Here is a 25,461-nt window from a genome sequence, read left to right as displayed (position 1 = left end):
GATTATATTTTACTTAAGGAATATAAATTCATATATTACCCAATACTCGATTAATAGAAGAGAAAATGTTTCTACAGCCAATAAAACAATTTGTATTTAAATGATTTAAAAATTCAATTTACAGTATAATTCTAAGCTCCCAATATTAAAATATTTACCTATTAGCATTATCGTTAAATGACCTCTGGTTGGTTTCTTTGGATGATGTGTTTAGAGCTTATATTATAGGTTCTGATTAAGGAAACAATCGTTAAGAATACTTACTTATTTTGTTTAATAACCTACCTTGGGTAGTAGCTTGAATAGAGATTAAGAACATAACTTCTAGATCCAGACTTCCTGGTTTGAATATTGGCCTGGGCAATGACTAGTTTGATGTCCCTGAGTAGTTACTTAAAATTCACGTTTCTTGATTTTATGTCATAAATTTTTTTGAAGATTAAATGAGTTAAAATATCCAAAAGTGGAACATAAGACTTTTTGTGAAAACTCTAGCTCCTGTCACGTAATTTTTTTCCGATCATTCCTACTCCTCATTTAAGAAAAATTTTATATCTTAGAATGAGCTATTACTTACAAAATATATAAACCACATGGCAAAGCTCTTTGTCAAAAGCTACCCAAGGGCATATTATGGAGTTTTCCTTGAAACATTGATAAAGGAATTTTTTTTTAGTATATTCATATCAATTTTCTTTCTTCTTATTGAAGTATAGTCAGTTTATGATGTATCAGTTTCTGGTGTACTGCATAGCAATTCAGTCATACATGAACATACACATATTCATTTTTATATTCTTTTTCATTATAGGCTACTAGTAAGCAATTTTTGATTCAATGAAGACAAGGTAAAAGCTTTGGAATTTTGTTAATTAAAACTCCTCTCTGGCCACCAGTTGTATCTTTTAATGGATTCAGATCAAATGGTGCAAGGCTGTCGACTTCTATCTTGGATAGAAAAGCTGGAAAAAAAGTGTCACGTGAATTTTAACAATAAGAACAAGTCACATAATATGCTACATCATGATTACAGGGAGCAAAAGTCATAGAACAACCAATTAGATTAGAACTGAAGGAAAGAAAACAGTTTCAAAGGAGGTACGGGATGTGAGCATTAGCCAGTCTGTGGCAATAAGAAAAAGACGAGGTCTCCAGACAAGTAGATGGAAAGAATTCAGCCATTGTTTTGAATGAATTACTAAAGGCCGCGTGTGAAATAGCATGAGGATACAGAATCCCAAAATGTTGAGGGCAGAACGGGAGTTTGCCCACACTCAGGCTCATTTCTGTAGAACATGCTAGATCTTCACAAAGACCGGGACAAGGCGGCATGTGAGACAATGCTTTCCTTGGTGATGCGAGGCTGAATGAGTGGCAGGACCACTGTTACTCTATCTGGTACCTCCTCCACTAAAGAACAAAATGCTAAAGTATTAGTAAAGGGGAAGGCAGCAGATGTTTTTTCCCAAGAGCATACGTAAAGACCAATTGCATCTTGAAGAGAGAAAAGAAAAAAAAAGGAAAAGAAAAGGAAAGAAAAATACCCTCTCCTCTTGGAGAAAGAGCAGGAAACCCTCCTATGCCCAGACCACTGGGGGTCTCCTGCTGTTCTAATGTGTTTATGTGGGACCAATCCAAAAATACCCATCACCTTGTGTGCACTGTTTGTGCGCAAAAGGGATCCAGAAATACTCAGCCTCTGACAAATTTCCTTTTCCAGCGTTAGGCCATTGAGGAATTGTAGAGAGAGGTTATGCCTTTTTTTTCCTTCTACTGATCTCTTTATCCCATGAGGTATCCAGCAGTTGAAGAGCCTAGATGTCAGTCAGCAATATGCATTATGATCATTCCCACTGAGGTTAAAGAGACAACTAGAAATAAGATCAAATGTAAATAAGGCAAAACATTAGAATGATACCTGAGTGCTATCTGCAAGTATTCAGACATTTCCGTGCTTCTCCTATACATTCACCATGCTACTTTCCTTAAAAAGTATCATGGTCTTAAAACTAAAAAAAAAAAAATCTGAGGAGTTCGATTTTAGGAACATTATTACCATTATGGCCACTAGCCATATAAATGTATTAACTTTATAGCAAACTCACTAGGATATAGTGTTCAAAAATGTCAAATAACTTGAAAGACTTTGAATATAATTCTGAAGAGATTTCATGGAAAATAATCGAATAATTATTTAAAATTAAGTTTTGTGAAGTTTTAGGGGAATAAAAAGATGCCAAAATTGATTCACAGTAAACTAATAATACTAAACTTCTTTCTTTCACTATTCACCACTCCCTTGATATGTTCTCTTCTTTGCCTACAAATATTAGATCCCATGTGGGTGCACTCCCTTACTAACATCATTAATACTTCTGACTTAATACTTTAATTAATTAATTAATTAATAGTTGCTCACTAATCATATCAACTTGACAAAGTCCTAACTTTAGTTAAGCTCAGCAATCTGCTTTCAAGAAGCTATATTACCCAAAAACATCTCAAAACTACGTTACGTGGTCTCTTTAAACTCGTGACCGTCAGCCTTATATTGGCACTCAGCACTAATAAATTACCACTAGATTTCTATAGTGAATTCGTTTTCACATTTGCCATACCCAGAATCACTTCTCAATATGATCTCACTTCTGTTTTCTGATGGTAATGTCATCTTTGTTGATAGACAGATCCGGATCATGTGGAAGATTAGTTCCTTCCCCTCTTGGGAGTTCATTGTAGAACTCTGTGCTGGGCAGCAGAGGGCCTTGGCTGATGTCACCCCACCACCCCCCCACCCCCCGCGAGGACCCGGCTCTCACCGCGGCCCTCACTGCGCAGAACTCGGGCCCGAGTGTGCACACTGTCTGGTGTTCTTTAGGCTACCCCGAGATATTTTTTGTTTGTTTGTTACTTAGGGAAAATAGAAGTTCTGTGGCCCAGCTTAGGCTGACCTGTAAGTGTGTAACACAGTGCAGGGCAGAGCGCCCTGTGGCCGGGCCCACCTGCAGCCCACCCGTGATCCTCGCTGCTGGGCCCTTGGCCTGTCTGGGTGTGGGGCCGCTCTGCGCCACCTGGGCTGTGGGATGACCAAAGGTGTGGGGTTGGGTGCACGCTAACATGTTTCTGCTATAAGGTTTCCTTCCAAAAACCTTAGGTAGCATCTGCTCTTTAAGGCAGTGTGTTCGAGATGCCCTTGGTTGACAACTTATTTTTTTTCTTTTTTTTAATTGAGAAAATAGAAACAGTCTGTTGGGAACTCACTTACCTTTCTTCAGTTAAACCTGCCAAGAGAAGCAGTTTAGCCGAGGGCTTAGCGGCATGCTTTCTGGAGCCCACCTGATGGGCTTTGAATCCCGCCGCCCAGCCATCAGCTGTGCAGCCTTAAGCAAAATGCTTTTCTTTTGTGTGTCTCAGTTTCCTTATCCATGTACAGTACAGAGATAACACTTTGCAGGGTTGTAATGAGGATTCAGTTAACAGACGTATACTGCTTAAAACAGTCTTACATATAATAAACCAGTATTAGTTTTTGTTAAATAAATAATGCCTATCTACAACTAAAGTGGAAGCCTGTGTGTTTCTAACCATTACAGTGAGGAATGGATGGGCTCGTCCTCTCAAAGGCCGCCTCCACGGTTGGTTCTGGATCAGAGCCTACTGAGAACTTCATTCTTGCATGCCATGAATTTTTCTAACTCTGGGTCTTTCTGACTGGCATAAAATTGTTCTTATTGTCTCCCAAATTAATTACCTCTTATCCTCTCCGCCTACCTTAATTGTCCTCTTTGACAATAAGTTCATAAAAATAGATTACTTGTGGCAAATTGCATTTTGCAAAATTGTCCTTAGCAATATTTCTGGATTCTCTCCAGAATGTTACTGGTCTCATCAAGGGGTAGATTCCTCCCCACCTTTCCTTGGACTCAGTGGGGTTTCGTTTCTGCATCTATACATAGAATGTTGGAGGGGATATTGCGTGACTTCTGAGCATAGAGGATAAAAGATGATATGCTTTCACCTGATGCTCTCTCTTGGGATATTTACCCTGTGGTCCAGCCATCCTGTAGTGAAGAAGCCCAGGCAATACGGCATTGCCAAGTTTAGGAGATCTTGTTCAACAGCCCCAACTAGCGTTAGCCTCCAGAGAGCTTCATCCTCCAAACATGTGAACAGGGAAAGCTTCAGATAATTCCTTCCCTCAGCCTTTGAATCTTCTAGTTTGAGGTCCCACGTATTACGGAGCAGAGACAAACTATCTCTGTCATGACCTGTTCAAAATCCTGACCCACAAAATCCATGTGCATAATAAATCATTGCTTTATGGCGCTGACTTGTGAGGCAATCTGTTACACAGCCACAATAACTGGAGCATTTGATCATAATAATTAGAGTGACTCTACATCAGGGCGTGGAAATTTCCATTAGGAAATGTCAAGTTGATGGAGATACGGAAATTGTAAAAGACAAGTTAAAATAAATGAAGAAATCACCCAGAGGTTCTGAAATCCCTCTGATAGAATTTCTAGGAAAAGATTATGAAAAAAGCAATTAGAAATAAATAAAAGAAGGATTCCCTAAAGGTGAAGAAAGACTCTTCGTTTTATGCGGGATGTACAGGTTTGGCCATTATTATATCTTAAATTATTCAACCTACATGATTAGAAAATCTATTAATGGTAATTTTATTCTTTCTACTTTTAGGTTTTAAAAAGTTATTTTAAACTTTCTCATACTCAGGCTGTGTTTAGCGTGTAATATAAATTAAAATAAAAATTCAAAACAAGTGTAGTAAAGTTTCAAAGAGTCTGTAGTAGAGCACTGTATCAAGTTTATTTTACTTGAAACACTGTCATTTTAGAATGTCTATCTGATTGCTGTGATTCTAAAAAAATGTAAGCATCCTTCTTTGTATGATTCTTGACATTTGATATATTGATTATCGACTTTGACAAGAAAATTAGTTTTAGCTTTCAAAAAGGACATTGTTTATTCATAATTCATAAACACTAATTTAAGTTTTTAAAAATTCTCTGTCTTAAAGCCAATGATGATGGATTTATATAATTTTCTATTTTCTTTGAATAATCTCTTTATAGCAATTTTTCCCTTAATATTTTGGATGGAATACTAGAAACTACATACTTGTTTTGCTAGTGACAGATATGTAATTAGTCATTACTTTTACCTACATAATTTGGTGTATCTCCAAAATTCTCAATTAAATAATTTTATAATTAAGTGTAAATGGAAACATCCTCGTATCATGATATATGGACCATTTCAAGATTTTGGTATCACTCTAATACTTACCATTATTAATAACAGCACTACCTGTACATTGGTGATTTTTAGTAGCCCTGCTTGTAGAAAACTACTTCTGTTTTCCAGTTTGCCTTTTGTTTGTAACTGCGTAACAACAACTCTTTGATCTGCTCAGGACCTTGGGTGTGCTGACCTTAGTCACATTTCCTCTCCCCCTCCCCGCCCTTCATGCCCTCTCTTCTCTCTCACACAATTGTTTTTCATGTCCCAAGGCTAGGGTCACTTTCATGCATACTTTCCTCTCTCTGGCTTCTTTGTTCTTCTGTTACAGATGCAAGGTCAATACCTCATGCTGGTTAAACTTGAAATGGATGCCAAGTTCATGTCTACACATGAAGGGTGAGCAGGTCAATACGACTGGGAAAAAACAAACACCCAAACATGGTGACTCATCTCATTTTAGATTTTAACCACATCCTTCTCGTGGTCCTCAGAAACCTCAAGTGGCCATGTTCCATTTCTCGAGACAGCTCATCATCAAATATTATCAGATAACGTCACATGTTTTCATCTTTTCTCAAATTCCAGTGTCCTCTCTCTCATTTTTATTTCAGCTATGATCTTGCTCCTTATTGCAATAAAAAACAAAAGCAGAGAAGGCTGTCATCGTCACACTACCAGAAATAACAACTGCTTGTATCTCTTTTCATAGTCTCTGTCTTCCCTCATATTAGAATAAATAAATTGTTCCTTTTCCTTTCAGAATCAAGCCTTCAGTTGGGTTTGTAATCTCTTCTCCTTCCCTGTGCCTGAGATACTGTTCTATAATTATTTCTTCTCTCTTTTGTTGGCCTTCTCTACTTGATCGTACTCATATAAACAAACAAAAAAAATACAAAATATTCCTTCTTTAATAAAACACCTTTTTTCACCTTTTAACAAACCCCAGCTATTGGAATGGTCCTCAGCTCCTTTTTAGATCATAACCATCAAATACTTGGCTACGTTTATAGCCTCCACCTCTTTACCTCTGATTCTACCTTGAACACACCACCACGTCCACAAAATGACCCTTGTGAAGATTACCACTAATGACTACGCTTCCTAAATGGTGAGTTCTCAGAACTCAAAACAAGATGAGCAGAAGCTCTTCAAGAATTATTATACCTTCCTTCTAGACACACTTCTTTCAATTAATTGCCAGGATGCTACCCTCTCCAAATGTTCTTTTTAATTTGTATGATATCTACGTGTGTAAATAAAAGATATCTTCTTAAAACTTAAAAGAACTACTTACTAGATTATAAATTTAACTAAACTTCTGCACAACACTATGCAAGAATACAAAATTTAACTCTGCTCATGTATGAATATTTACAGTTTGGTAATTGATAAATTTTCCAAGATTTATTTTAACTTTTGCAGTAAATGATAATAACACATCAAATAGTTCATTTTGTTATCAACGTCATTCTTTCTTACTTATTTTTGAAAGAAAATTGCATGTTTAATAGAGAAAGTGTCATAAGAGAATTGTTTAAATCTCCAAATAAGATCTCTAGTCAAAAGTCCCTACTGAATTCAAAAGACTTAAAATTTATTTTGCTCTAATCTTTAACATGAATGAGATTTTTTTCCCTCTATAATGCAAACAAATTTGGGGAAGCAGGGATAAGAATCACATCTTTAGACTGCTCTCTACCTTTCCTTTTATTTTCTGCAAGGATTCAGGTAGCAATAATGTAATTTAAGGATATCAAAAATCAATTGTTTTAAGTGGTCTATTCAGTTGATTCTGCCAAATATTCTGGCAGATTCACTCTACTTCCTTTGTGCACAACTTTTCTTTCTCTTTTATGTGGTACTCAAAAGGCAGATGTAATTCTGTATCTATGTTTATTTTTTTCCTAGAATTGATACCACTTTGTGGATATACATCCTTCTCTCGTGTTGGATCAGGTGCATTAAAAGAATAAGAAGAACTATGAATGGGTGCTAAAAATGTGACTATGAGATTAAACAAATAAAGAGGCATTCCCCATTAAGCATACTTTCTCCTCACTTAAAAAAACAAAAACTTTTAAAAAATAACATTTTTTATTTTAAAATTTCATTTTTCTGTTTTTTTTTCACATTGAACTGTATATATATTCCATCCAGAAACCTCTAGAAAATAATAGATGCATACAAGTGGTTGACAGCAAAAGATCAATAAAACATTGAACAAAACTGTTTTTCATAAGATTTTATTTTGTTCTTTGACCAACAGAGGAATTGAGAGTGGAGGAAAGAAGCAGATGAGCTATTTGAATTAGAGAGTACTTAAATTAAAAACTAGAAGTTGAGTCCGTTAAAAAAAAAAGTTGACTCTGTAGATCATATGGCTATTTGGAAAAGTAGGATCCACACAGGGAAGAGCAAGTGCAAAGGACCTGAGGTAGAATCATGCCTCCTGTGTTAGAGAAGGGGCAAGGAAGCCAAGAGGGACGCAGCCTGCTGACCTGGAGCTGTGCAGGGTGTGATCCGTGAGGCAGAGAGGGGAGGGCAGATCATTGTCCGGGCTGTGACTTTTCTCATGCTGAACGTTACTCATTGTGTCTCCTCATGGTCATAGGACATTAGAAAACGTGAATTCCCCTTGAACACAAAATACAATGAAGCTTTTCTAGACCATAATTCCTGATCACAATCCTAAAAGTTCAGAGTTAGAAACTATATTAAAAACACTTAATCGTCCATAAATAAAGAACTATTTCCTAACTACGGATCAAAGAGGAAATTAACTATTGAATTTAAATATCTAGATAATAATAAAAAAGAATAGTAAAAATAACATGCATGGGTCACAACTAAACTATATTAAGAAAACAAATGTGTAAATAATTCACTATTTACAACCAGTATGCTTTATGTTTTACTGACTTACTATTTTAAAATAAAAATCTGAAAATGAGTGGGTTAATGATCCAATTTACGAAAAATATGAAATAAAAAATAGAAGTTAATTTTAAAAATCTAAAATAGTGAACTAAAAAATAATAATCAGCAAAAAGAGCAAAGGTTTTTAAAAATTTTGTTTCTTTATAACACTGAAACATACAAAAACCTGGAAAATTTAAATAAAAAGAAAATAAAAACATGATATTCACTATTGTAAAGATTTCCCCACATTTAAAATTATGCAAGTACAATTTAGAAACGTTTGTAGAACCAAAAATCGTGTAAGTTTTAAACTATAGATTTTTACGAACCGGAGGCGGTGGCGGCGGGACCCCCAGGCCTGCTCCGGGGACATGAAAGTCGGCAGCGCGTTCCTGGGCGGCGGCGGCGGCGGCAGCGGCCGGAGATGGAGCCCAGCTTCCCGCCGGGGATGCTCAAGTTCAACCACCGGCTGGCCCCGGTGGCCAGCTTCGCCCCGCCCGCGGGCACGGCCGCCGAGACTCCCCCCACCCTGGCGCCCACCTCAGACGGGACTTTCAAGAAGGAGCCGGCGGCGCCCCGCGCGGCCTTCCCGGCGCAGAGGACCCCCGGGGGCTTCCTGCAGTCGCCGGTCAGCATCAAGCAGGACAAGCCGGCCGAGCCCGAGGACCCGCCGGGCGCCCCCCTGCACCAGGGCTCCGGGGGCCTGTTCGCCGGGGCGGACGAGCGGGCGGCGGGGACCGGGGAGGCCACGGCGTCATCCAGGACCTGAGCGTCCTGCACCCGCCGGACCCGCACTCCCGCAACGTGCTGCTGGGCGGCGGCCGGACCGAGGACCCCCGTGGCCCCGAGGAGCCAAAGCCAGACGCGAGCGTCAAGAATGTGAAGAGGCCAAAGCCAGAATCTCAGGGAATCAAAGCCAAGAGGAAGCTGAGCGCATCTTCCAAACCGCCGCTGGTGGGAGACGGGGAAGGCGCCCTGCTCTCCCCCCGTCAGAAACCGCACATCTGCCATCACTGTAGCGCCGCTTTCCGGAGCTGCTACCACCTGCGGAGGCACGTCCTCATCCACACCGGGGAGCGGCCCTTCCAGCGCAGGCAGTGCAGCACGCAGCACGGGCTTCATCCACAAGTACCTGCTGCAGAGACACGAGAAGATCCAGTCCCGAGAAGACGTTCGGGCGCGCCGAGTGCAGCATGAAGTTCATCCAGAAGTACCACATGGAGAGACCCAAGAGGACGCACTGTGGAGAAAAGCCACACACGTGTGACACTTGCCAGCATTATCTCTCAAGTACCGATCGCGTCTTGAAGACAGGCGCACCATAGAGAAGCCATAGAGGAAGGGCCCGCGGCGCAGAACCCGGGGCATCCGGCCACAACAGCGTGGGGAATCTGGCTGTGTTGTCGCAGGGAAATCCCAGCTCTTCGAGGAGAAAGGCGAAGTCAAAAAGCATCGCAGTTGAAAACGAGGAACACAAGACTGGTAAAACGAGCGACTGGCAGGCTTCGAGCAGTATGACCCTGCAAAGTTACTTGGTAGAGATGCCAGCCGTGTCTTCCAGTGGAGGCATGATCGGCCCTCGTATAGATGAGCTACAGAAAAGGGTGCCCAAATTGATCTTTAAGAAAGGAAGTAGAAAGAGAACGGAGAAGAACTACCTGAACTTCGTGTCACCAGTACCAGACATGGTGGGACAGAAGTCCTTGTCTGGGAAACCAGGTGGCTCGCTTGGCCTAGAGTCAGACAACAGCGTGGAGACCGTTAGTCTCCAGAGCGCAAGTGGCAAACACGGTCAAATGAGCAGTAATTGGGAAGATGTCATGCAGTTCTCGAAGAAAAGAAGATCCTTACCAACTGCCAGCAGCAACAGTGCCTTTTCCGTGAGCGTGAGACACACGGTCTCCCAGCAGTCTGTCATTCAGTCTGCGGGCGTTGGAGTTTTAGACAGCGAGGCCCCCTTGCCCCTTACTGACTCCTCGGGCCTGCATGCGGAAATTGTCTTGTCACGACAAGTCTGGAATTCCTGATGAGGTTTTACAGAGTATTTTGGATCAGTACTCCAAGTCCGAGAGCCAGAAGGGGGATCCCTTCAGCATAACGGATTTCCACACCTCGGGAGGACATTCAGAGTTGGTGCAAGAAGACGACTTGAGCCCAGGCACCCAGATCAGTGATAAGGCCAGCATGGTGCAAGAATACTCCAAACACCTCCAGCAGACTTTTGAAAAATTCACGAATGCAGGTTTTGCTCTTGGACACGGTTTCCAGTTTGTCAGCCTGTCGTCACCTCTCCACAAGCACACTTTATTTCCAGAAAAAGATATACACAACATCTCCTTTGGAGTGTGGTTTCGGCCAGTCTGTTACCTCAGTGTTGCCATCTTCGTCGCCAAAGCCTCCTTTTGGGATGTTCTTTGGATCGCAGCCAGGTCTTTATTTATCTGCTTTGGATGCCACACATCCGCAGGTGACCCCTTCCCAGGAGCTGGATGATCTGATAGATTTCTCAGAAGAATTTAGAGACTTCTTCAGCCGTCCAGTCCTCATCTCAGAAACTGACTAGCCAGAAGGAACAGCAGAAAAAGCTTTCAGATCCCATCTCAGGAGTTAGCCGGCCAGGTAGCTCCTCAGAAAGATGTAGAGACTAGAACATCGTACCAGATTAAGAACTTGGACAAGCATTTGGTTCTCAGTTCAAGTCGGGCGTCAGGGCGCCAATGACCCCATTCACTAAGTCTAATGGAGAAGTGGACCACAGAGCAAGGACTTCAGTGTCAGATTTCTCAGGGTATGCAAATATGATGTCAGATGCTAGTGAGGCATGTAGTCGGAGGGTAAAGACGCCCCCTAGCCAGAGTTACAAGTAAGGCCCAGGAGTCACCAGGCTGGGGGGCTTCTAATGTTATTTCATTTTATTTTGAGAACGCTGCCATTGGAATGTTTCTACGTGAGCCTATTAAGAATAATGTAATGCCCTTTCAGTGCAACTTTTCATCTTTAGTTTATTTTGTTGGCGTGATTTTAGCTCTGTTTGTATTATGAGTTTTAATCAAAATCAATAGATTAAAATAATTGAAAATGACAATGTTTAGCAATCAAATTTACATGTATACGCTGTCAGGGAATAGCCCAAAAGTTTTAAATGCAAAAAAAAAAAAAAAAAGGTACAAAATAACAAACCCAAAGCAAACAAACAAAACTTTGTTGTTAGGATTAAGGGTATTGTAATTGCTTTACTCTCAGGCAAGTGTCATAATGCATGGGAATTCTGTACATTATCACTGTAATGGAATATCCAATTTACGGGGAGTATGATACACATTTCATTATTTAAGTCAGGGGTTGAAAACATTTCAAATTACTGTCTCCATCTGGGCCGATCCAAAATTCTGAATTGTTGGCTGCCTATAGTTTGTTGCAGCTTTTCAATGTACTCTGAGCTTCCAAACCACATTCATTCCAGCCTGGAAGAACAAATATTCCTGCGTCTTTGATCAAAGCCTGAAATGATAGCTTTAATAAAAGAAGGAGGGAAAAAAAGCACCCTCTCTTCACCCCAACTGTGACAAGGCCTGTCAGGAGTTGACGGGCACAGTGTTGACACCCAGGTGGTTGGTTGGTTCCAGTATTAGAACCCAAGTTGGAATTACATCATTCTTTGAAAATTTGGGTATGTGTTATTTATTATACATGGCCTAAAAACACTGTTCCCTGTCTCTGTTATTACATGTCACCCACACTTCTGGGGTTTTTATCGTGGTTATTTTTGTTCTTAACATGTCCTTTCACTCAGAGTTCTGGGCCTGCTTATTCTTTCTTCTCCCTGTCTTGACAGTTTCAACTTCAGAAGGAGTCCCATTCCAATAGGTAACTGGCTATGCATTTCAATATGCCTTCTGGCATCCAAATACTAAAACAGTAGGGTTAGCATCCTCCCTCCCCCTTTTTAAGAACAGAATCCTTACAGATGTCCATGTATAATAAAGCCGCCCTACTCAGAGCTATAGATAGTGAGTAAGAAGGTTGTAATTCCAGCTGGTGACAAAGCCAATGAGAGGGGTGAGAGCGTCTCATTTGGTGGTAACATCGGAATCTTTCTGTGAAGTTGCAGCTTGTTTAACGTACATTTTGAAAGGGTGTGTCAGTCAGTATTGCACGGGGTCGTGTAAAGTCATCAAACCTTGCTATGAACACTAATTGCCATTTGAAGCTACTGGTGGACAGTGGCTCTGCTCTAAACCACTTTTTAGCAATTGTATTTTTTTCCTGATTATATTTCTTAATGTACTTTATGCTGGTGAGTTTTTTATGTAGTTTTGGTGATGTTTCAGTCTTAGGTACTCTTCTGATGTCAGAGAAGTACCACTGGTTGTTTGCAGTCTTATTGTGTAATCGGCTTCCATGTATAACAAAATAATTAATACTATGCAAGTGTGAAACACTTGTTATGAAGGTAGTGTTTTAACAAAATACTAGTTAATTTCCTCCCCCACTTTCCTCCCTTAAGTCTGCTTTACCAGCTAAAGGGTCACTTACTTGTCATTGCAAGGTTCTTAGAAAATGTGTTTAATCTTCTTAAATACACGCAATACTAAAAAGTCTGTATTTCAGTAAGTGCAGTAAGTTCTGTTAGGGACAGAGCATGAGGTGTAATCAGATGGAGAGGCCCTTTACCGCTGTTACCTCTGAGCTGTGTGGTCTTCCTCTGGTGTTTTGCTTTATGCAGGTTTGGAATTTCTTTAACTTTTATTGTGTGTACTGAATACTGCATATGTACTATTCTGATTGTTTGCTCTAGTTTACTACCAATAAAAGACCTCTTACACACACACACACACACACACACACAGAAGTGGTAGTAAACTATAAATCTAATTAAATAGCTCCATAAAATGATAATATCTTCAATGAAGGAATATAAAGGAAAACCTAGACATTGGTTAAAAAATCAATTAACTTATTAAAATATAAATCGATTACAGAGACATGATTTCAATGCAATTTTTTGATAAAAGCATTTCAAATTTCACTTAGAAAAATGATTGTCTATGGTAACTAAGAATTCATGGTTGGATTCTGAGAATTATACAGAGTGAACTGCACCAAATCATTCCTATGTGCAGGGACAGCCATTCAGAGCCAGACTAGTCTTAGTTTTCTTGACAAATCACATAGCCATATCCTGCTGCAACACAGCATAGGGGTAGTGGCTTCCAAACACAAATGTGGGTGCTAATTGCAAGAGGAAGAAAAGAAAATTGGTGGTTGATAAACGTTCTCCAATGCCCAGTTCACCATGTAAAATAAAACATTTCTATGGATTAAAAATTCTCATGCAATATGTAAAACAATAAGCAATGAATGTAGGAGAGTGTTTGAATAAACTTGTAGTGCTAGAGACTTCCTAGTGTTTCTTTGCAACCATGTCTTTTTTCTAGTTATATGTAAACGATTTTTCTACCTGCTTATTATAAATTTCACATTTAAATGTTTCAGTTATTTCATTATGCTTTTCACAAAAATAATGTAAATGACAATGAGTCTGCTACAGACTAACTTTGTTAATATTATTCATTGTGGGTATTTGATATCTGGTGAGATGTTTTGGTTACTGACAAACAATATTTAATTTCTTCTGAATTTAAAAGAATTAAAAAAAAAAAAACCCAAAAAGATGGTCCCTAAAAATGGTCATAAGTATGTTATATTTTATGAATTGTAAGACACTTTTGTTTCCAAAATTTTTAACATTTTTGAAATCAGGATGAATTTTTAATCAATCATGTATCATATTTGAATTAGGAGAATTGTTTTCTTTCACTATAGCACCTGAAATGATGTGTTTTACAAATGATGAATATATATCTTTAATTTCTAGGTAAGAAGATACCACAGTGATATCTGAAATTTGGATATTTTATAAAACATCAAGACCATCAGAAGGTATGTAGAATGATACTGATTTGTAGAAATTAATATTTATAAAAAAGACATTAATTTAAGGTAGATATAGAATAAGCTACTATGGTTATAAATTGCTCTTTAAGCACTACTTTCACTGTATCCTCCCAGTTTTATATGTGGTGTTTTCAATGTCATGCAATTGTGTTTTCTTTATTTCCATTAATTCTTTTTTAACCATTAATTATGTAATACAATTTCTAAATAAATGGAAGTTTTAATATACCTTTTTTCCTATTAACTTCTAATTTGTTTTTGTTATAAAGAGACTGGGTTATCTGTGATAATTCTCTAAGATTATTTAGATTTACTATAAGGTCAATCACATAATTAGTTTTTGTGCATGTTATTGCATGTACTGTTTAGAAAACAATATTTTCAACTATTAGATGTAGAATTGTATACTTGTACATTAGCTAAAGTTTATTGATTTTGTTATTAATTTTTCAATGTATTTTTAATTGTTATCTGCTTGACCTATAAATAGCTGAAGAAGTATATTGAAATCTCACACAAGTATGTTAGTCCTTTGAGTATTGTAATGTCCTCTATTTTTGTTTGAACTATTTTGGTTTAATTTTTAGATTCTATACTTTAAAATTATTGGAGCACTTAGACAAATACAACTTTTTCTCAAAATATTTGTACCATGGTCTCAATGATGCTTTTTTAATCTGAAGTTATTATTTTGAAAGTAAAACAGCTTTATCTGTATTTCTTCAGCATATATTACAATACTGAGCTAATCGTAAAAACTCAAGATATTTTTGTTGAAAGAATGAAGTTTATTCATTGCTTGTATTTAAAAGACTGATTTTTAAGTGATTGTAATCTCTTAATATAAGAGAATCATCTTTCAAGACAACATAAGAATATTGCATAGCATCAAAACACTTGCCCACTGATGAAGAGTCAGGATACCTTATTTCAATCTGATTTTGGACAATGTCAGGCACTGTTACTGTCAGACATGGATTTTGACTCCTTGCTTTATTATCAGCTTCTCCCCTAGCCTCTGTAACTAATCTCTTGAATGCTAACTTAGTACCTTTTAAGATACTCTGTTTATGGACCCTGGATTGACATTTTTAAGATTGCCCTCCATGAACTAATTTTGTCCTCTCAGTCCAACTCTACACCCTTGCACTATTTCTTGTCTATTCTACATATACCTGTTTTGCTGGAACTTTAAGCAACATTGACATAGCTCACTATGCCACTTTCATAATCTAGGAACACACCTACTTAGCCCCGGGGACTTATTTAATACACGCTTGAGGTTTTGACATACATTTGAGCTAAATTCAGATTTTTCAAAATAAGCCCTAGTTTTTTAGAAAGAATTACTTCTTCAAGACTGCAGTGTCAGCTCCTGGCCAAGAGTCTCAAGTCTGCTCTACAGATTTTGGACTTGCCAATGACTAACCCTCAACCCCCACAATCATATAAATATATGTATTTAATCTATCTATCTATCTATCTATCTATCTATCTATCTATCTATCTGTCTATCTATCTATCTATCTATCTATCTACCTATCTATCTATATTCCCCTCTGGCTCTGTTTCTCTGGAGAACCCTAACTAATACCCACTTGGAGGGATAAAAAAGAATAAAAAGACTAATAATGTGTTAGCTGGGTCTTATGGCAAAAATAGAGGAAAAAGTGGTATGTTTCCAATTCCTCTTTCTTCCTACTCCTGTCTCTGGCAGGATATAATCATGTTTCAGATATGTATGTATTTCCCTATGTTGGACCACGGCATGGCTATACCCATGTTTAGTTTATTGATAGGTTATTTCAAAGAAAGCCCCTGGGTACAGTTTGGTTTCAAAAGGTGTCATCTAAATAAGTGAAGTATTGTCTGCAGCTACCCCTCCTCAGATTAGGTCTGAGATCTGTGTGTATGTGTATGTGTGTGTGTGTGCGCATGTGTGTGTGTGTTTGTGTGTCTCCTCCTCCCCTGTGCATTAGAATCAGACTATTTCTGACTGAGGCATCTCCAATAAGGCTGTAAATGGCAGACATGTATCTTACTTTTCTGGGGCTCACTTACTTTCAGGTTGGAGACCAAAACAATTAATTATGTCCCTTAGAAGAATCGTATCTTCCTTTTGAGAAATACTCAACAATAGAATGGTAGGTCAATGACAATACTGTTTCATACTGTAACTGACTAACCAGCCTCTTTTTTTCTTAGGGAGATAATCATACCAATAATCTCAAGAAACTTTTTAAATCACAGGCTAATACTTAGCTTCTTGTACTCGTGCACCTTCCAGTAAACCAAAAATTGTCAACTTCAAGTTATAATTCTGTTTTCTTACTTTAAAGGTTGTAATAATAATACTTCTCAAATTTACTGCTATCCATAGTCATAATATTGTTTTTATAGTGCTTTAAAAGTGTCTTCTTTACATGAGACATTATGGATTAATCTATATCAATAAAGTGAAATTATATAAACAAGCATAATAATATAGTTGATTACACAAAATAATATTTAACTGAATAATGTTGATGATGCATGATACAGTTGCACTGTATTCAGCAAAGGTTAAAAGCAAATAGTCATAATAACAATAAAAAGACAAATTTTAAGACACTCCAAAAATATTTTATAAATAGGGCTTCTACATTAGTAGTAAGTTAATTATTTAAAGCTATGCAAGTGCATTAATTAGGAAAGAGAGTGTCAGGACATAAGTTGGTGTCAGAGAGAGTGACTGAAGACGTGTGCGTTGAGTCGCCAAAAGAACTGGGTAAGACTCAAAGGACTAATTAAAATTTCAGCCCCATATAAAACTGGTACCACAGCAGAACATTAGTCAACCAGAGCAAGACCCTCCACAGACAAACATAAAAATAAACAAAAACAATAGAGTGCCCTTGGTCTCGTTGTTCTCATTTAACAAAGAACAAAATGTCCCTTAGAGAAATGTACTGACTAAACATGCCCCAACCCTTGCATAACTCAATCCTCTTAGTGTGTTAATCTACCAGAACAAGATAAAATAAATACATATATGTGTTTGTGAATGAATATTAATGCTAATGAATATAGTGAAAATTGTAATTCCGTGTGCTTTGCCTAAGCTTTCCTCTCAAAGGTATTGTGCTTGTGGAAATAATTATTCACCAATCTGATTTGAAACAAACATGGCAGATGGTCAACACATGCTTAACATGATAGTGACAGGTTATTTAAGTGAGGAAAATGCTGTATTTCCAAATGCTGTGAGACAAATATTTTTGAGAAGAGAATTTGAGAACAAAATGTGTATGTTTAATACACAGAATCATATAAAAACAGGCACAAATGATATCCGCGTCTTTGCATTTTACATAGCTTTCATAGTGCACATCATTCAAATGATGAGTACAATTCTTAAAAATAAGCAATCACAAACTTTTTAAGGAAGATTTTGCAAAAGGGCTGAACTATGATATAATTTGGTACTAACAATCCACAAAGGAATTGAACATACTGACACTTAATCAAGTTTAGTAATATTAAAATTAAAAAGGTGACTGGGGCTTTGGAACTAAAAGAAAAAAGATATGTTTAATGCATTTAGAGGTTTTGATTATAAAATCATATGCTTGGTTGATTGAAGGTTATTTTCAATCAAAATATTATGGAGTGCACAAACTTGCGTGCAGATTTCTAATTTCATGTTCTCTGCTGAACAAATATGACTTCTCTAAGAGTACTACATGTTGTTAAAATAAACTGGGCAAAGACAGAATACAGGTTTGACCTGGTTAAATAGGAGTTATACGTAACGATGATTCAGGTTTAACTTATACTGCAAAAGGAAACACGTTGTCGTATATCATAGGATCTACAATGTTATCTAGTTTAAGACATATTATTTTAATCATCATTAATAAAAAAAGCTTGCAATTAGAATTATAAATTATCACTGATTTTTACTATCCATTATGATTTAATAAACTTTAAAATGTAAGAAAGTATATATTAGAATTGACAAAATACAGTGTTTGTACCAGAAATAAATTAGTTATAAAGAAACATGAGTGTCACTGGGGCACATGAGCCCCAATTATCTAACTGGGATGTTTGTGTTTCTTTCCTTTTTTACTTTCTCCAAGTTAACACAACTGTACTTGTGTTAATGATGCCAAAGTTCCTAAGTGTTATGGGTTGAATTATGTTGCCCCCAAAGATGGTGAAGTTCTAACTTCGCAGTACCTGTAAGTGTAAAGTTTTCTTGAAATAGCATCTTTGTAGATGATCAAGTTAAGACGAGGTGATTAAAGTAGGCGCTAATCCAATATGACCGTGTCCTTATAAAAAGGGGAAATTTGGACATTTGAAATAGATGCACACAGGGAGAACTCCACGTAAAGATGAAGGCAAAGATTGTAGTGATGCATCTACATGTCAAAGAATGAAAAAGACTGTCAGCAAACCACGAACGCTAGAAAGACATGGATAAATTCTCTTACATAGTTCTCAGTAGTAACCAGCACTGCTGACAATTTGATTTCAGACTTCTATCCTCCAGAACTGTTAGACAATAAATTGTTTAGCCACCCAGTTTGTGGTGCTTTGCTATGACTGTATTAGAAAATCAATACATTAGGATAACTTTAGCAAAATGTTTGTGGTGCTATTGTTTGAATAACAAAAAATAATTACAATTTATTTCTTATTATTCTTCAGTCAGGCAAGTAACTTAATCAGAACCCCAATATCTCCAGCATTTTTATATATTGCCTACTATTACTCTCCTCCGGCAAAATGATTATATATTTTAAAAGTTATGAATAAAGGATCTGAGAAATTAAAATATTTACTACTACTACTACTAAGCAGGCAAATAAAAAATAAAAATCTAAAATCCTATGTTTCCTAATTGGCTAATATTTATCAGAGTGAAAGTTTCCAGAAATGCCTTATGCTACATACTGAAACAATTTTACTTATTTTAACATGTATATGTCTCTGTGTATGCACACGTGCCTGCGTGTGTGTTTGTGTCTGTAGGTGTTTGTGTGTTGAGGAAGGTGGAAAGATCTACATCTTCAGATTTCCTTTTTCCACTGTATCATTTTCTTTTGTGTTGGTTTGGTTTGGGTTTTGTTTTCCTTCATGTGGCCTATTCTCCAGATCTTCATTAATTAGCTTTTCCTTAAATCACATGTTGATTACATTAGAGTTAGATGATTTGTGCATCTTAAAAGAACAGCTGTGCCTTACACTTAGTTTTTCTCTCTTTATACACAGAAAGTATAAGGGGAAAAAGACTTTTCCTCTACCCTCTTGGGTTCTACAGGGGAGGACAAATAATTTTCTTTCTACCCTTCTGAGTTTGGGCTGAGACCACTGTAATAAACACAGGTTTCCAAGAGAAAAACAAGCAGAAGTTTATTGACATGTACACCTCATGTATATATGGGAGATACCCAAGGGAAAATGAGTAATTCAAAGAGACAATTTAGAATTCCAGCTTATATAGCATCTTCAACAAAGAATAAACTTGTGGAGAAATGACAGGACAGCAGAAAGAAGGTTCAGGCCTCCAGGGGTTGAAATAAAGGCTGTTTAGTAAAGTTTGTTATGCAGATTGCTCTGGTCCCAAAACTCAGAAGGGTAGAAAGAAAATTATTTGTCCTTCCCTGTAGAGCCCAGAGGGATAGAGGAAGTCTTTTTCCCCTTATGGGAAAATGGGGTGTCTACTGGTGTGATTAACTTCTGTCCTTTTTGGTAGAAATGGGAGAAGGAATGGCTGTGAAAATGTATGCCCTGCTTTTTAAGCAAATAGGGGAAGGTGGGAGTTTTCTTGTATCCTCAACTCAAAAGAATTCTTATGCCCAAATCATACATCTGGGGGTGGCACACTCTGCTACACTTCACTTCAAAAGCTGACTCTATGAAATAAGCAACAAAGCAAATTAACAGGAGTCTAGATTCACAAATTTATTATTTTAAATACTGCATATACAAGGAGTTTCACAGGAAAAAAGAAAAGTACCCCCCCCGCAAAAGGAGTGAGATTTGAGAGCTTATATACCACCTTAATAGGGGAAGGGAATAGGGGGGGATGTGGGAAATCTAGGGGAGAATAAAAAGGTTTTTTTGAAAGACAAACAGACCCTTTCTAAAGCCTTTTTATTTGTTTATTTTGCTTTATTTAACTTTCCTGCAGAAGCTTTATTGTTTCCATTTGGGCCATGGCTTGGGCGGGGCTCCACGATGGTTACAAGCTGCCTGGTGGCTGCAGGGAGAAAGGCTCAAGCAAGAAGCCCTGACACCAGGGGAACGCAGAGGCGCCCCTCAAAGGCTCCGGAGCTCCCGAGGCTCCAGTACTGCTCGAGGATGAGGCTTTGGAAGAGATACTCGCCCTGCCCACCCTGGGCTCAGCAGACTGAGAGATTACTCAGAGGGTTGCCCACCATGAGGATGCCCTCCACCGACTCGCCTAGGCGGCCGCTCCGGGAAGCCGCGGGAGGGGGCGGGGCCAGGCAGCCGCCCCGGGAAGCCGCGGGAGGGGGCGGGGCCAGGCACCCGCCCCGGGAAGCCGCGGGAGGGGACGCGGCTAGGCACCCGCCCGGGGAAAGTGTGGGGTCGGGCGGCTCCCGCAGGGCGGCGAGGAGGGGGCGGGGCCGGGTGGCTCCAGAAGGGCCGAGGGGGCTTTCGCGGCTTCCAGGGTTGTCGTCCGCTTGTCTTGGGGCTGCTTCCGTACCGTACTTTCTGGAACAAGGCAGGCCGCCTCGCTGCGCTGGCGTTTTCACCCTGAGACTCAGCCAGCTCCCCGGGGTGGGGTCGCGGTGGAGACAGAGCTGGGCGAGGTGAGTGCGAGGGACCTACGGGCGCCCGTGACCCGCCGGGTGGGCGGCCTCCGCGCGCGGGGTCGTCCCGCCGAGGCCGGGAGCTCAGGGCCGCTTGGCACGAAAGAGCGGACTTTCTGGTGCCGGAGACAGAGAAGGGCCCAGAAGGTTGTCCTCGAGGTGGTGACTGGAAAGGAGGTAGGAGGCTGGAAAGAGGGGCTTCCCCGGTGAGACACGCCCCAACACAGCGGGACCCTCAGGCGCTCTCAGGTGCTCATTCCCTGAGATAAATTTATCAAATTGAGGGTGAAGACATAGCACAACATTACAATATATTTACCATTATTTCCTCACTGAAACGTAGCACGTTCTTTATAAGCGCTACTGATGATGGAACACGTCTCTTTTCATTAAATATATGTATATATAATTTCAACAAATAATTACAAAACCCGAAAATGTTGCTAGCTGCCACACAAGACAGCAAAAGGATGGCACAGTCCATAAAAACTAACTACGAAAAAAATTTAAAATACAACTGGAAATTTTAAATTTATATTCAGCATCTCAGTATTTGAGGACATTTATGAGAGTAGAAGACAGTGATTGGTTATTGGAACTATAATTTGTAGCCTTGATAGAACTGACAGAGTATTTAAAAATATCAACTCTTTGGGGAATCTTTTAGTTTGTATTATTTTTGAAGCTCTTTCTCCAGGCACTGATACCGAAGGATAAAGAAACAGTTCAAATGACAGCCACTTCGCAAGGCTTTGTAAAACTCGTGAAAAATATATTTGAAAAGAAAGAAAAACTCAAGTTATCCCGGAAGTAAATGCTAGTGGGTTCTGTTAATTATTTTTTTTTCCTCATCTGAGAAGTTTGGGAAGGGAGCATGAATTGAAATGGGTTGCTAGTTTTGGTTATAATTCAAGGGGCTTTATAATAAAAATTAAATGGGGTTAGAATTTTTAAGTATAACCGGAAAGGCTCTAAAGCAAATGTTTGTGTTACTAAAATAGAAACTTAAAAATGATTACTAGTAACTACTTTTGATATTCAGAATTCAAATAATTTTTTCCCTTGTATCCTCCCATCTTTCTAACATGAAATGAATAAAGTATTTTGAGATTTTATGCATGTATGATAAATATATTCATATACAACTTTGGTATTTAATAACTAAAATTTTTAGAATGTCACCATATGTATCACATAGAAACATACAAATTTTTGATTAAATGTATTTTCTTCTACAAGTTAATGAAAGCTTTAAGATTCTCATTCCCAGGGCTGTAATAAAGCAGGAAATTTAGCCCCACAGTATTAAAAAAGGACATCAACTTGATTAATTAATTTTATAAAATGAAAGTATATGAGATTACATATCTTTTGAGTTGAATTTTTATTTCAGCTCCTATTCTGTATTTTTATTTATTAAATAGCCTTAACTCTCAGGCTCTTTGGTTTGTAATCTTGTTTAATGATCTTACAACTGTGTCTTTATTAGTTAGTGTTTGAAAGTCTAAAAGGAGTGAAAAAGGAACCAATTATTCTATTTTCAATTGTAACCTATTGTGTGTGTGTGTGTGTGTTTGTGTGTGTGTGTGTGTGTGTGTGTGTGTGTGTGTGTATAGCAAATGCCTAGTAGATTAGAATTTAAACTCATCCTAACTATTGATGAAAGTTGTGTTCCATTCCTTGTAATGTTGGCTTTGTTTGGTGTGAAAAGTACTAAGACAGCAGATTCTCAAGCTGTAACATACCAGCAAGAGAGAACAACCTTTGAAATAGTTTTCAGAAGCCAGAAAGAACACCTACATAACCTTGCACCGTGTACCTGGCTTGCATATCAAGCACTGAGTGAAGATTTGATTCCTGCTGTTTCAGTTGTCCTACAGTAACAGCCCCTGCCTGCAGTAATAGCCCTTGCCACTGTTAATATAAAAAAGACTTCCAAAATGCATCTCTCTGAGCTATATAGTCTCGCAGCAGAAATAACTTTTTAAAAGTTAGAGTAGATGTCCTTTCTCATGGTGGTTTTCTAAGACCAGATTATATACCTTTGTGGTTTAAATTAATGAGTTTCAGAGTACTTTGTATTTTGGGAAGTGACAATATTTTACAAGTGCCCACCATGTGGAACAAGGTGATCAAAATGAATTAAGGTGGTTGGGTGTGAGAAAAATCATGGTAGTATTTTCTCACTTTTTTCTAGTTTTATCCAGATATAATTGGTATATAACACTGTATAAATTTAAGGTGCATAGCAGAATGATTTGATATATGTATATATTGCTGGATGATTACCACAGTTCGTTTTGTACCATCCATCACCTCACATAGTTACAGATTTTTTTCTTGTGATGAGAACTTTAAGATATGCTCTCCTAGCAAATTTCAAATATACAACACAGTATTAACAGCATCCTCCAAACATTTCAACTTGTTTTAATGTGAAATATAACTCATATGTAACCATGAGATATGTAGATAAATATGGATACAGATGTAGTTCTAGATACAAATACAGATATAGAATCAAGGTTTCTTTTAGAATTCAGAAGCCTCTCCATATATTCTAAGAATACCAAAAGTCAGAGTAGCCAGCAGAACGAAGACAGATGTTCTTGACAAATCTGTAGAAAGTTGCTGCAATTTATAAGAATATGTAGGCAGTCCTCACAAACTTCCTTGTTTGGGCCACAAAAGTGAGCAGTTTTCTAGGTAGCCAGCTCTGCAATTCGTATCTGTAACTGCCTCAGTAACCCCTTCTTCCCTCCTGAGAGACACGTTTTGTGATGCCACTTCTCACTGACAAAATTTAGAAGAGAATAAAGTGATGGTGAACTGCCCAGAGACTATCCAGGACAGACACACATACACAGAGTACTGCAAAATAGAAACTGCTGAGCAGTAAATTAAAAAGCAGTCAGCAGTGTATCACTCAGATAAAAAATAAGTAGCAGTTGCATTTCCAGCATCCATGAAGATCCTCTCATGATCCCTCGTAACTATTCTCTTTCCACCCAAGAGGTAATCATAAGGAGGAGTTATATAGTAATCATGTGCTTTTCTCAAGTCTGAAGTATGTTTATTAAATGAGTTAAGCAACTAGATTTAAATTTAGAGGGGATAATCTCAGTGTAATTTTTACCAAATGATTTTAACCTCCAAGGAAACCAGTTTCTTCATCTATACGACAAAGAACTTGGTACTGATTTCTTAGAGGAGATCTGAGAATTTAAATGAGAGAATAAGTATCAAAACAAACAAACAAACAAAAACCCCGCTATCATTTTTCCTGCTAAATAATATGTGCCTAACAAGTATATATTTTCAGGAAATACATATTTTTTTTGTCTGTGAGTCATTGTAGAGATTATCAACTCCCTGTATCAGCAGTGCACAGGAAGACATTTCTAGTTCTGGTAGGCTATGTCAAAATGTACCCATCTGATTCAGTTTTACCTTTTGTCATATTTTATAAAACATTCTGTTTCTACAGGCTTACATAAAACCAGATTATATTTTACTTAAGGAATATAAATTCATATATTACCCAATACTCGATTAATAGAAGAGAAAATGTTTCTACAGCCAATAAAACAATTTGTATTTAAATGATTTAAAAATTCAATTTACAGTATAATTCTAAGCTCCCAATATTAAAATATTTACCTATTAGCATTATCGTTAAATGACCTCTGGTTGGTTTCTTTGGATGATGTGTTTAGAGCTTATATTATAGGTTCTGATTAAGGAAACAATCGTTAAGAATACTTACTTATTTTGTTTAATAACCTACCTTGGGTAGTAGCTTGAATAGAGATTAAGAACATAACTTCTAGATCCAGACTTCCTGGTTTGAATATTGGCCTGGGCAATGACTAGTTTGATGTCCCTGAGTAGTTACTTAAAATTCACGTTTCTTGATTTTATGTCATAAATTTTTTTGAAGATTAAATGAGTTAAAATATCCAAAAGTGGAACATAAGACTTTTTGTGAAAACTCTAGCTCCTGTCACGTAATTTTTTTCCGATCATTCCTACTCCTCATTTAAGAAAAATTTTATATCTTAGAATGAGCTATTACTTACAAAATATATAAACCACATGGCAAAGCTCTTTGTCAAAAGCTACCCAAGGGCATATTATGGAGTTTTCCTTGAAACATTGATAAAGGAATTTTTTTTTAGTATATTCATATCAATTTTCTTTCTTCTTATTGAAGTATAGTCAGTTTATGATGTATCAGTTTCTGGTGTACTGCATAGCAATTCAGTCATACATGAACATACACATATTCATTTTTATATTCTTTTTCATTATAGGCTACTAGTAAGCAATTTTTGATTCAATGAAGACAAGGTAAAAGCTTTGGAATTTTGTTAATTAAAACTCCTCTCTGGCCACCAGTTGTATCTTTTAATGGATTCAGATCAAATGGTGCAAGGCTGTCGACTTCTATCTTGGATAGAAAAGCTGGAAAAAAAGTGTCACGTGAATTTTAACA

The 25,461-nt window shown here is 37.9% G+C and overlaps 1 pseudogene; it reads left to right on the top strand.

The window, feature by feature from the left end:
- The window catches only part of LOC141573919 (zinc finger protein 281-like), a 42,117-nt pseudogene extending 28,064 nt beyond the window's left edge, over positions 1–14,053 (top strand).
- The last annotated feature ends 11,408 nt before the right edge of the window (positions 14,054–25,461 follow it).

This window comes from Camelus bactrianus, chromosome 18, assembly GCF_048773025.1.
Source record: "Camelus bactrianus isolate YW-2024 breed Bactrian camel chromosome 18, ASM4877302v1, whole genome shotgun sequence".
Lineage (NCBI taxonomy): Eukaryota > Metazoa > Chordata > Mammalia > Artiodactyla > Camelidae > Camelus > Camelus bactrianus.
Note: the sequence above shows the minus strand (reverse complement) of the source record. Positions and strands in the feature narration are given on the sequence as shown.